Source organism: Pteropus vampyrus, unplaced genomic scaffold (assembly GCF_000151845.1).
Source record: "Pteropus vampyrus isolate Shadow unplaced genomic scaffold, Pvam_2.0 Scaffold67, whole genome shotgun sequence".
Classification (NCBI taxonomy): domain Eukaryota; kingdom Metazoa; phylum Chordata; class Mammalia; order Chiroptera; family Pteropodidae; genus Pteropus; species Pteropus vampyrus.
Genome location: NW_011888848.1, coordinates 4,649,650 through 4,663,938, shown reverse-complemented (window position 1 = coordinate 4,663,938; position 14,289 = coordinate 4,649,650).

Below are 14,289 nucleotides of genomic sequence, written 5' to 3'. Positions count from 1 at the left end.
TAAGTCTTATTTTACTGATCCAGAATATCGGTTTAATTATAATAATTACCTATCTCACAGGGTTTGTGAGGTTTAATTAATGTTAGCAAAGAGTTGGAGTTATTTAGTAGAACAGTACTATAAAAGGCAAACTACCTGAAAATCACAACTTCTTCCTCCCCTCATAGTACTTAATTTTATATACTCCTTTTTCTTTCTTCTTCAGAATTAATATCGCCCTTATTACTTTTTTTCTGCTCCCCTCCATATCTATATCTGTGGACTTCCCTACTTGAGAGTTACCTTGGATGAAAAATAGGGCCTCTGCCCCACTTCTCTCCATCATGCCAACCCCCAGGAGCTGAAACATTCCTGAACCCAAGATCAGGATTAACCTTAGCATCCCAGTAAGAAGCTGTAGCTATGCACTTTCCTTAAGTCAGAGTCAACAAAAACTGTGGGCTCACAATTTGAATTTGGGCCATGTGTTTGGTGTTAAATAAACCGAATTAGACTTCCAGCCTCTTTTAAAATTTGGGAGATCGAAAAACGATGAGTCTACATTCCCTCCTGGAAGTAGTATCTGGAGCTATGACTGGAGATGGACTCTTTTCTATGCTGTTGTGTAGTTTGCCAGCATTCTTAGCACTCCTTATTATCTTACACTTCTCCACCTGAACATTGGAATTTGCAACTCAGGACTTCCGAGTACTCGTCTTGGCTCTTCACTGCACAGCAATGCCTGGTCAAATGGACAGGTAGGGACTTCAATCCAGCCCACTGCTTTCCTTGCCAAGCCATGTTCTGGTGGGTCTAATTTGTACAAAGGCATTCTAGGGAGCAGAAATGGCCTGGTCAGTATCTCAAATATGTCAATTAATTAGAGCAGTGAATGTCACAGCCACCTTAATTAATATTTAAAAAATTAGCATCTCATCGTTGAAATTATATCTCATAAGACTATGTCTAGATTAAGCTTAAAATCATGTTCAATTTTATCTTTACCTTTTATCCCCCCTTTTTTTGTATACCCATTTTTACCTAAAACACATTCTGATATGAACTATTTTCAAATAGGATGTAAATAATAGGAAAATTTTAATTGTAACTCATTGCAGCTGAAATATGGGCTATATTTAACTGAAAATTAACAAAATGACTAAGAGTCATAATAATGTTATATTTCTTTCTTTAAGATTAACTACTGTTTGAAAGAAGGAGCCACTGTTCCCATCCTACTCTCTCTCGTTCTGTTAACTCCTAATATTTTGTAATGGTAGCCCTGTTTGAAAGAGCAGTTGTTTTCACCTATTTGTAACTTGACTCTTAAAATTCATGATGATTTGATACCTTTTCCTTTTGAATGTTTCTATTTTTAAATCTATTCTATTCCTGTAATTTCAGCTACCTTATATTCATGAAAAAGAAACAAGTCTGCTATCCAATGGCAATACTAATTGATTTATACCTTTCATTACCAAATTTCAAGAGTACAAAATTTAAACAATGTCCAATGAAACCTAACCTCCAGGTATTTACCTGACCACTAATCTACCTGCAAAAGAAATCCAGGTATGTGTATCCTTTCCTATACAAAACATAACATAACTTTATTTTTCAACCATAGAGAGAAGGAAGGTTGTCAAATTTCTACTGATGATATGTAAGAAAAAATTACTCAAACTGGCTTAAATGATGAGGTCCCAGCTAAGGCTAGCTCCAGGCAAGGAACAGTCTGTGGCTTCAGCACGTCATGGGTGGTGCAGGTTTCTCCCATCTCTTCACTCAGTCATCTCCATCATCTTGGCTCTTCCCTTAGGCAGGTTTCCCTCACAATTACTGCTGCAGCAGATCCAGTCATCATATCCAGGCTTTAAAAAAAAAAAAAAATTGCAGAAAGAAATGGACTGTCTTTTTAAAAAAAAAAAAAAAAAAATTGCAGAAAGAAATGGACTGTCTTTTTTGTGTCTATATATTTAGAGTGATAAAGTCTCCTAGAAGCACTAAAGCTGACTTTCCCTAAGATCTCGTTAGCCAAAAGTAGGTCTCATGCCCACACCTAAACCAACCACTCTCAAAGAAAATGAGATTGACTTAGTCTTTAAAGTATCTACTATTCCTAGAGCTAGAGATGAGATTATCCTGAAGCACATGACAGTGTACAGGAAAAGAAATGTCTGAAGATAATTACAGTTCAATTAAGAAAGAGGGAGAGGTAGAGAGATTGGATGGATATTGGTAGGACAAATATTAGTGCCTGTTGTTGCCTTATAAAACTCCATCACTTCATTTCTTCTCTCTTAAAAAGACTAACCAGCCCTCAAGCTCATGGGTTTTGTCAGATTATACATTATAAAAAGAAGTCAGTTTATGGATGCCAGTTCTTCATTATAAATGAATTAGTGAATTATAAATTCACTTATGAATGTCTATAAGTAAAGCTTTTTATTTATTTATTTTTTCTGAAATATGGATTTCTGGGCAAAGTTTTCATTTATCAGCCTATCCTTATTGAATCCTCTCATGTTCATCATGTCAGATCTTTGGAGCTGTGCTATACAAATCAAGGAATATCTGAGCTCAAGATATAAAGGATGGGGTGAAAAACCCTAGATATGAGGAGAAAACAAAGACAATGAGGAAGTTAAACCAAATTAAATGAAGAGAAATGGTAAAAATGTTACCGTATGACACAACTATTTCCATAATTATGTCTATCATGAATAATTTCCTCGTATCATCTGTTGGTCCTTAAAACTACTACTTTAAAATATTTGCAAGGTATCAGAAGCAAAATAAATAGCCAGTCTTTAAAATTTCAAGTTGATCCCAAAACTGACTCAAATTTGCAAAAATCTGGCATAATTTAAAAGTAAATAAATAGAAGCAACACTTAGCAGAAGGTTCCTAACATAAACAAAGCTGTGCACGTTTTGTTTATTTATGGGATCCATGCAAAGTGTCATATTAATTTAAAAATATTCAGCAGAAGAGTGATTGATTTAAAAAATTGAAGAGAATTAAGGAACATAAGCATTCCTTGAAGCTTAAAGTTTGGAAAAAGGAAGAATGACTTCTTTTTGTAATATTATACTTGGGAAAACATTTTTCTTCTTTATATCTGTTCAAGTTTTTTTTTTTTTTTAAGTTGACTGTGAGAAAAATAGCCACGATTTCTCAAAAATGCATTTGAACTGGAATGTGACAAACTCCACCCTTCATATAACACCTGTATGTTACTCAAGCTTAAGTGTTGAAATATATGTGAAATCTATATTAGTCTTTTTCATTCAATGAATTTCTCTAGGACTTCCAAAACATGAAATAGTTTAAAACCCTTATTCTTGTGGAACTCACTTTCTACTATCATCTTCTTATTCAGCTATGGCCATTCATTTTTCTTTTCCAGGCTGGATTATTACTCATTATATTTTAATTGAATAAACACTGTTTTATATATAGCATGGTGTGAAGTATTGAGGGAGTGAGAAACTGTTTTGGAGAAACTAATCATCTAACAGAGAGTACTCAGACAAGGAGAAAACACACACACACACACAGACAGATCTAAAGACATTTATCTCACTTCTCTTAGTGAGAATTTAAATAAATAGGTAATGTGTAACAAAAAAAATGATTTTGAAAACTTCTATATTGTAAGTTTAAATAGAGCTCAATGACAGCAAACAGGAAGAATTGGGCAATTTGTAGGGTTGGGATACTCCTCAGAAAGACCTCACAAAATAATTCTTCTCTGAACTGCATGACTAACAAATGAGAAGAGGAGAAAGAGTATTTAATGTAAAGGAAATAGTGTAAGAGAAGGCCGAGGGAACACAAATGTGTACCATAGCCCACAAATGATGTTAAAAGGGAGATAGTGACAGGAAATCCCCAAAAGAAGGGCATTCCCAGATTGCTGAGTGGTCCACAGAAATAACAATGCTAAAAAGTCTACAATGGCTTAAAAGAAGTTGCTTAGGACAATCCTAGGGTTGTATTCAAAACAGTTTTATTTTGGCCACTAATTGGTTTGGGAAAAGATGGCAGACTTCCATTACTATTACCGCTTTGAGTACAGCCCCACAACTGGCTTCTGCTCATTCATGTGCCAAAAATTATGGTTATTTTATAATTTATTTTGGGGGAAGCTCTTAGATGTTTTATGTGGGAAAACAGAAACTAGGGGTGCCTATTATATGTGTGAGCTTACCCCATGTGGAAGCCAACACATTTGTCAGTAAGGACTCTCCTCCAGTTTCAAAGGCTTTATGTTTACACAGATAACTATCCGTGAAGATCAGCACTTTTCTGATCTCTGCACCTCCTTCAAGATGATGAAGACAAGTCCACTGATTCTAACCTTTGCATACTTCCCAACACCTTCTTACCAGGGGCATCAAGATCATCAGACTCATCGTTTTATGTACTTTGTCACTATTTTTGTTGGTCACAACCAACAGAATCCCTGGGTTCCCAGGGCATAGCTCATTTTTCACACTTTCATTTCCATACAGCTCTATGCATCCACCTATCGACAGCTGTCTCCCTGATTCCTGAGACTGTTTATCATTAGCGAAATCCCCCATGTCCTCAACAATTTCTCTGAAAGTTCCCTTCATCTTTTTGCTCTTGCTGAAATGTGGTTTCTTTATGGGCACTGCATGCCCTGTAGCTCTCTCAAATGGTGAAGAGGGGAAAAGTTTCTCCTTGTTCTTCATTGACACTTGCAGATTATTCTATGCTCTTGAACACTCCCCTTTCTGCTTTAACATTAATATCATCATGCTATATCATCTACTTCTGTTTCTTGTTTAAATCATCTAGATGACTTTGGGGTTCTCCTCAGCCTTTGGCAGATTTAACTTTAGCCCCTGGCCACTCTACCACAATTCTTTTCCTGATTCTGAGTGATTTCAATACTTAGGTATGTAATTTTTACAATACTGTTGCCCCCTTGACCATCTTCCTCTAATGATGGTTTCTCCTACCTTACCTCAGTCAACCTTAGTCACTAAACTCTATAGTCACACTCTAGACCCACTGTCTATTTATTTCCTTCTATCTTTCTAGATCGTTTTCTCAAATCCTTGGTTCCCTAATAGCCTTCAACCTTTTCTTACACCAGACCTACAGTCCATCAATCCTACCACCATTGCCCTCACCCATTATGCCTTTGCTTCCCCACATGTTCGGCTTAGTCAACACTATAAACTCTCCCATTCAAACTTTCTTAATTTCCCATAATCGATCATTATGAACACTCTCAATTCACTTGGCTTTCTTTTGGCTAAACTTGCCAGGTAAAACCTTTACCCTAGTTAAACACAGCTCTATATCTCTTTCATTCCTGTACCTGAATAGTTAAATGTGACTGAATTTTTTTTTTCCTTTTACAAATCTCTGTCTCATTTTAACTTCATGACATTTACTAGTGTGGGTATTTATTGTTGCAGAGCAATTATATTATTTCTACACTTCCTCTTTTCTCTCTTTCTGTTTCTTATTGTTCTCAAACCTCTAACACCTCCTCCCTGTTCTTTATTCCAGTTCTCTACTTTCATTGAGTTCGTGGTAACTATGAGAATAAAAGTTCTATGAACTCCCACCATCACATTTACTCATCTTCTAGAATCTGTACACAGACATTTTTCCTTACCTCCTATTAGAAGAAACTCTATTCCTATTTAAAGTCGAACTTTCTACATTTTTGCTAGACCCCATCTTCTCTGGCCCTACTTAAGAACCTCACTCCTACAGTTCCTACAATTCCTCCCTCTCCTTCATCAGCAAATTATTCCCTCATCTTCTCTCTCTCTCTCTCTCTCTCTCTCTCTCTCTCTCTATACACACACACACACACACACACACACATATATACACATACATACATATATGAGTACATATACATATGTATATATATAAATAGTAGTTATTAATATTTATTATATATAAATACCATTTAATCACATTCCTCCCCACCCACCTGTAGCTCATTTACTCTTTTGACAGCAGAATTTCTTGAAGAAATGATATATATGCAATATCATATTTCCCTCTCCCCTTTATCTGTGTAGACTTTAGACTGCTTGCTTTTTCTTATCTGTCTACACTCACTCCTCTGCTGATCTCGTCCTTTCTCATGGCTTTAAATTACATCTATATTCTAAAGACTCCAATATGTAAATCTTCAATCTGAAATTTTACATCTAAATATTTGAAAATTCCACTTAAATTATCTAAAATTGAACACCTTTCTTCCTAATACCACCAAAACCAACCCTCGGTTAACGGCAGCTACGACACTCCAGTTACTCAGATCAGAAATTATAGTGCCATTCTCGACTCTCCTTTATCTCTCACAATCCACATCTAATTCATTAGCAGGTTCTATTTGCCCCACTATCAGAATATATCAAGAACCATACCACCTCAACTGCTAACATTCTGGTTGATACCACCAGCATCTCTCATCTAGAGACCTTCATGACTGGTCTTTTTCTTCCCTCTTCTCTCCCACAGTCTATAATCCACACTGCCACTCCTGTGATCCTGTTAAAACAAAGGCAGGTTTTTTCATACCTCCCTACTTCTCTCAGAGTGAAAGCCAAAATATCTATCATGGCTAAAAAGGGCCTACATAATCTGGCTCCCTTTTCCCTTTCTACATCATGTCCTCCATGCTCAGCCATTCCAGTCTCACTATTCCCAGAATGATTCAGGTCTGCTCTGCCTCAAAACCAGGCAGTGTCATTCCCTCCACCTGGCCTTCTTTTTCTTCCCCCACACCCACATAGATTGTTCTTCTCATTGAGGACTTATCTGTGCACTCTATTTAAATTTATCCTACTGCCTGGCACTCCCTATTTCCCTTTCCTACTTGGGGTGTTTATTTTTATGTGTCAACCACAGGATGCCCAGATATGGGGCCAAACGTCATTTCTGGGTGTGTCTGTGAGGATGTTTCTGAATGAGATTAGCAACTTTATACTGAGTAAAGCAGATTGTCTTTTCCACGTGGGTGGACCTTGTCCAATCCCTCAAAGGTCCTGAAAAGAACAAAAAGACAGAGGAAGGGAGAATTGGTTCTCTCTGCTTGAGTGTCTTCAAACTGAGACATCATCCTTCAGACTCAGACTAGATCTTATACCATCAATTTTCCTGATTCTCAGGCCTTCATACTTGGTCTGAAACTGTGATCCTGGGTCTCTAGTCTGCAAATAGATTGTGGGACTTCTCAGCCTCCCTAATAGTCTCAGTTAATTCTTTATTTGTGTGTGTGTGTGTTTTCGATGGTCTTTTTCTCTGGAGAATTCTGACCGATACACTGTTTAATTTTTTAGTATTTATCACACCCTAACAGTCTATAAACAACACATTTTAGAAAGTTGTTTCTCCTCACAGAAGGTAAGCTAAATAACAACCAGAATATTGTTTTGTTCAAAGCTGTGTATAATGTAGGCTGAATAGTAGTAACTCAATAAGAAATGTACAAATAAATGAGAGCAATATGAAATATACAAGAGAGAAAATTATAAAGTTAATAAAAATTTAATAATTAAAATAGCAGCTAAAATGAGAGGACTAGTTATGGAAATGAGCAAAAACAATCTTCCTTTGGAAGAAAAGGGGGAGCAAAGAGAGAAGAAGAAAAGTAAAGAGAAGAAATTGGGGAATATAATGTCAAATTCTGAGTAATGTATTTTGGAATTAAAAAGAGAGATTTTAATTCTTGATTATAAATTTGTTTGATTGAAGTAGGAGGTGAGGAACATCTGATAAAAATGAGGGAGTGAGGGCAGATGTAGTATATAAAATTAGTGGTAAATATTTGAAATAGTAAGTCCCGGAAATAAGGAAAACATTTAACAGAATGCCTAGAATACATTAAATACTCAATGCATATGTGTTGGTTTGAATTCAATTGAGTAAGCTCAAGAATGGTAAACTGGTTGATAGCAACATCGACAGTCGAAGCTAAGTAGAATAAATTTATACCTTTGCAGTGGATTTTTAGCTGCTCAGGAGCAGAATATAGGAAATGTGTGCTCAGATTGATGCACAGTGAAGGACTCTCATGGTAAGTATGGGCAATTTGATGAAGATGATAGAATTAAGAGTCCGGTAAAGAGTCCTGTTTTTGCTTTTTGAAAAACATTTTAAAATAAGCATAAAATTTTTTATAGTATATCTTTATTATCCTATCAATGCCTATAAGGTCTGTAGTAATGCTCTTACTTTCATTTCTAATATTAGTAATTTATGTCTTTTTTTTTTTTTTTTAGTTAGCCTAGCTAGAGGCTTATCAATTTTATTGATCTTAAAAAAAAAAAAAACAGCCTTTGATTTCATTGATATTTTCTATGATATTATCTAAAATGAGATGTTTGGAGCTAGATCACCTGCTAGCTAGATGGCAATAAAAACTTTCTCAGTGACAGTAGATGGAAAATTGTTAGTTCAGGCATCTGGTTGTAGCAAAATTATTAAAATGTTCAATGATACAGAACTGGGAACAGATAGACATTAAGAGAAATTCACCGATAGGTATGATTTCTCAGGAGTTGAGAATTTCAGAATTACTAATTTTAAGGACTTTGGAATTCGGTGGCTACTTCTGAGGGGCATTGGTACATTGGAGATATGTAAAGTCTGAGGGTGATTAATTACTAATATAAGTAAAGTCTGAAACTCAGAGGATCTCCTGTGTTTAGTGGAGAGCAAAAGCTGAAGATCCAGTTTTTTAATTAAAGAGGAGTAGAGCTCTTTAGAAAGTGAAACCCTTTACTCCAAGAGGTCTGCTATGCCAAAGTCAAGTTGCATCATCCCAGGTTATAGGATTTAAAACTCATGCAAAGTCCCTGAGAGTGGGCACTTATATCTTTATCTACTTTCTGAGAGAAAGTGATGGACCACACTCTGTGAAGGAGAAGTGTTGGAACTGCTGCACGTATGGTTGTAGAGGGATCAAAGAGCTCGTAGAAGTGGACACACCTAAGTGGATACAGTACGTCGGTCAGAAGACCTACCAGACCACTATGATCCATGAGAGAAAATTCTGCTTACCACCGGAATAAGGAACATGCTGATGAGGAGTGTGGACATTATTGAGACGTTCAGTGGTGGCTATACTCTAGGGGCCAAGGGTGACTGTTGGGGATGGTGTTGATAATGGGGCTCGCTGACAGCAATGGGCTTCATAGGATCCCTGGTTTGTAGAAGCAAGGTGGAAGTGCAAAACTGTCAGAACCCGCTGGGGCGATGATGATGCACAGCAACACCGAGTGGCAGACAGGAGAGGACATGCAGAGAGCTACAGAGGTGGCTCGAAGGGTGGGACACATGGGCAGCTCAATCTGTATAACCAAAATAAAGGATGGATAATCAGGAAGCTGAGGGCAGTCACCCTAATAAAAAAAATTCAATCTCTTACCCAGGTTCCAGACCTGAGCCAATTTTCAGACCTAGAAATTGATTGAAGGAGAGACTTGTACCTCAGAAGGCAGAAACCAGCAAAACTATGGCAATTCTTCCAGTTCCTCCCAAATGGACCTTGCCATTTTCTTGGTAATTTTACCTTGAAGTGAGGGAGAAAGCCCAAACCTTTTAAGATCTCTTGACACAAAGTCCAAGGCGACACAGCTACCTAGAGACCTATGACATTCAGGGCAGGAGTGGAGGGACTGAATCGATGGAGTCCAGTCCCTTGCGTGGCTCACAGTGTGTGCACTGGGGCAACTGAGTTTGCAGACTCACTTAGTTCCTGACTGCGCAATTGAAACAGACATAATACTTAGCTTTTAAAAATACCTCACATTGGCTGCTTGGACTATAGGTTGAGAACCATCATTATGGGAAAGGCAAAGGCCAAGTCTCTGAAACTTCCCCCTCACAGTGGCCGTAGATGTGTTTATATATTGAAACCAGAGGAGAATAAGTGGAGATTATTGCCACTCTTAAAGACAGTGAATTCAGGATTAGTGATCCACATTATATTTCCATTTAATTCATTAGTTGGACCCCTAAAAAATCCCGAATGGATCTGAGTTTACAGTGGACTGCTTTAACTTTTGGAGATTATGATTGGTTTTGCTACTTCAATGCTTCTAAACCCATTATATCTTTTAGAGCCTCTTGCTATGTGACTTTTTGAAATCTACTTTCTGAAAATTTAAGGCCTAATTTTAAGTATATCTAGAGATCACATAATTTCCCATTAATCCTTAAATAGTTTTATAATTTTTCAAATTATCTAGATAATTATTTTTTTTATTCAAGTAGCATAAAGAAGCATAATGGAAAGGTAATGTTACAATTCAAAGATAAATATTAGATGGCCATCCTTTAATACTTCTCTCTAAGCACTACAGAAACATATTTTTAATTTTACCTAATTAAGATATTATATCCTCTTTTTCATCAATATTTTACCTTTTATTTTATTTTCTACCCCCAGCCCAATCGCTTTCTCCATCATCAATGTTTATATTCTACTATTCACCATGCATATAATAATCATTTACAAGTATGTTTATACTTTTTGAGTTTGGGTATAATTAGTTTTAAGTATTGTAATGGATAGAGGTACCACCCAGATCCTCCTTCAATGAAGAACTAGAAGCTGGGAGTGCTGTCGGCCAAGGCCTTCAGCTCTCAGTTCCTTCAGAGATTGCCTTGGCTGCAGGGAGCTTCTTCATCCAAGGTCATACCATTTCCTGAGCAACCCAGGTCAGAGTGCAGGCCAAGTGCAGAGACATTCTGATGGCCCATTTTGGTTCTAGACTTCCCTACTGCGTCAGCTGAGATTCTCATCTGGCCTGTTTCACAGTTCAGTTTCATCCTCTGCCCAATCTTGCCTTTCTCCCTTTCCTTCTACAGGTATTCATTCTAAAACATACCCTAATAAATACCTAAATCTAAACGCCATCTCAGATGGTGCTTCTTTGAGAATCCAACCTGAGTAATGGATCGTATTATGTATTCATCTCTGCATCTTGTTTTGCTCCCTCACTATAATCATGGACTTTGTCCCAGACAATTTACATAGATCTAATGCTTTCTTTTGAATGACTATGTAATTTTCCAGGGTTTTCATGTACCACAATTTGTTCAACTTTCCATACAAGGGAAAATTGTAGTAGTTTCCAAATTTTATTTTTAACCATACAAAAAGTTCTGAAATAAATGTCCCTGTCACAAACCAATTTAAATTCAAAATTACATGATTACTTGCAATGTTCCTATTACTTCTTTCCACTAATCAATTCTTCTTTATTTCTTTAATGAAGTCCACTTATATCTTTATCTACTTTCTGAGAGTTCCAGTATCAACACAGGTCAATAATTAAGTATTTCATGGCTGATATCTATGAAATTAATGTCCTCCATAATTTCTCTGTCATACTTCTCTTAATTTTGTGAAATATATGAAAACAGTACTATCAATATTTTTCTTTAGCTGAGATAAATCAATCCCATAAAAGCAAAAATGCTACCTTTATTTCTGTCTTAATCTAACCCTGCCCTGAAAAAAAAAAGTTTTAAAACTTATACATTTTGAAATCACAGACTAGGTTAGAATCCCAGCTATACAAAATATGACATATCTAATATCTAAGTTACTCCGCTCCTCTTTTGTAAAATATACCTACCTTACTGGGTTTTAGTGATCTATAATCTTTATAGAACTGAAGATTCTGCAGGTTCGTTCTCTGACAAAATGGGATAGAGAAATGGTCTATAAATAATTATAATTATTTTCTTCATTTTCTTGGATTTCCATGCAGGGGTGTGTGTGTGTGTGTGTGTGTGTGTGTGTGTGTGTGTGTGTGTGTGTGTGAATGCTATATTCATTTTTTCTAAAAGTTATTCCTTTTGAAAGAATCCACCTTTGTTCTATTTAATGAAAATAAAGAATGCTGTCTCATGTGGCCTTTGTGATATTTAGTTAAATAGATGCATTTACTTCCTTATAAAATTTCACTGTATTCCCCAAGTCATCAGAGTCTTTAGTTCATTGCCCATATGAAGAAGCAGAAGTGGAAAGAACAAGTTTATGGACTTTGTAAACTGAGTCAGACATTCAGTTTCAAAACAGAAAACAAATGGACAAATGAACAAATGAACAAACAAAACACTACATACAGATTCAGGAGCCAGGTCAGAGCTAAACTAGAGCCATTGCAGAAGCTTCAGCATGGAGTCAACCAATGTCATTTCCCCTGCTGTTCCCTGCATAAACTGGTTTCCTTAGTTTGGCATGCCTGGGAGCCCTCTTTAGTGCTGTACAGAGAATAGAATGCTGTCTTCCCCGCGAGACGATCCTGATTTACCTTATAGGTAATACACAACCTGTTATATAGCATCAGTAGATCATATTTTTCTTTCCCCTCATTATGTGACATATTTCTCTGACATTTTACTCCTGGTTTTTATTCCCTTTGACCTCTTAGCTTTCTTCTTGGATTATTCCTTTCATCCTGTCTAGAAATTCTACTAATCCAGATATATAAGAAACATTGCTTATGATCTTTCATCTATTCTTCAGGTGAAAGATGATTCAACTCTATCCAGAGTCTCTCACTTGTTGGAGACTAGGTACATAATCTATGAGTTGAAGGGCAGTGGGTAGAGTAGATGAAGCAGAGAACTTCTAAGATAAAACATGAGAAGAAAAAATACTTCTCCTTCAGAGAAATCTCTCTAAATCTTTACTTAAAGTTCATGGCGGCAGAGAGAGAATCCAAAATGAAGCTAGCAGTGAGAAAAGGCCCAAGCCCCATTTTGATATAGTACTTTGTGAAATATTACAGAGCAAAAGCTGTCTTTTCTGTTAGGTGGTATAGTAAAGTAACATTTTATGATGAGCTATTAGAAGATCTAATGATAAAACAAGTACTTGCTTAAGAAAATTTTATTAAATATGTTTGTAACATCTTTATGAAATGTTTTATTTAATGGTTCATAATTGGGGGTATCACTTGTCTCCCTTTGAAGCATCTGAAAATATGTGGGGGCATATCAGATCGTCAGAATGATTGACGAGTATTACTATGCATATAGTTGGCAGTGACCAAAGATGTAAATATCCTGTGAGGATTCTTGAAATTTCAATTAAGAATTGGTTTTACACAAAATGTCATTGATACTTGAACTGAAAAATACAACAACAGATACAGTTATACTGCTAGGATAATCATAACCTCACAGTTTTACATGTCACCTGGTAAGACTCAGTCCATAACATAGCAGTCACTCCTGCATCCATCACCTCTAACTCTGGCTACATAAATACAATGTAGACTATTCAAGCTGGTCTAGTCAATATCTGGGATTGAAAGTCAGCATAGTCTCTTGCCATGGAAAATCAGAAAAAAAACATTTAAAAGCCTAGGAGATTGGGTCTTGCTTCTTTCTAAGATATACATCACATCAGCTGAGGACTTGCTTTCAAGAAACTATACACACCTAAGAAAAGAAGCTGCTTAGACTCAGAGAACAGAACTCACCTAGACAAGAGGTTTTTAAATACACAGGTATACACATGCATACAAACACACAGCTATTCATACACAAGTCATTATGCAAATTAGCAAAGACCAAAACAGTCAGGCTATGTTACTACAAAAAAAATTCTTTGAGGAGGAGAATTTTAATAAAAACAATAGATGATAATCCACAGGAATGACATTGGGCATCATCAAAATACAAATACTAATGGCTAAGACATGCATAATCATCACAATGTAAGTAACAGGACTAGTGAAGATTTACCAATCTGGTACAAACTTTTGCTAGCGGAAAATGTTTTCAGCTATTCGTAAAAGTGCTATTGCCCTCTTGTTAGTGGGACAAAGGTTTAGACATTTACATCATAGTGTGGGAGAAGTTATACCTGCCCAGGTTAACAGCTGCAACATATTTTTTCTAACGTTGGGTAGACTTGTGGAATTTAACAACTGAGGAAAATTAGAAAGAGCTCCTCTTCTTTTTGACGTGCATATTCGAATTAGAGTAAAAATTTGTTTCTTCATAACATCTGATTCAACAGTTCTCTTAAGAGTCTTACTGTGAAGTGACTAGATAATGGAAATTTTTCTTAATATCTGAGTAATTTTCATTAAGGAAAGCTTTTGAGGGAAAATTCTTATTTTGAAATCCACATTAATAGATAAAAGTGCCTCCTGCTCCTAGGGCCATGTTCTAATCTCTATGTGCTAGTTTCTACATACTAGAAGTTCTCAAAATCTATTTTCTTTTTTTTTTTTTAATCACTTTGGCCTAGCAACTAAAGGGAAATACTATTAACTA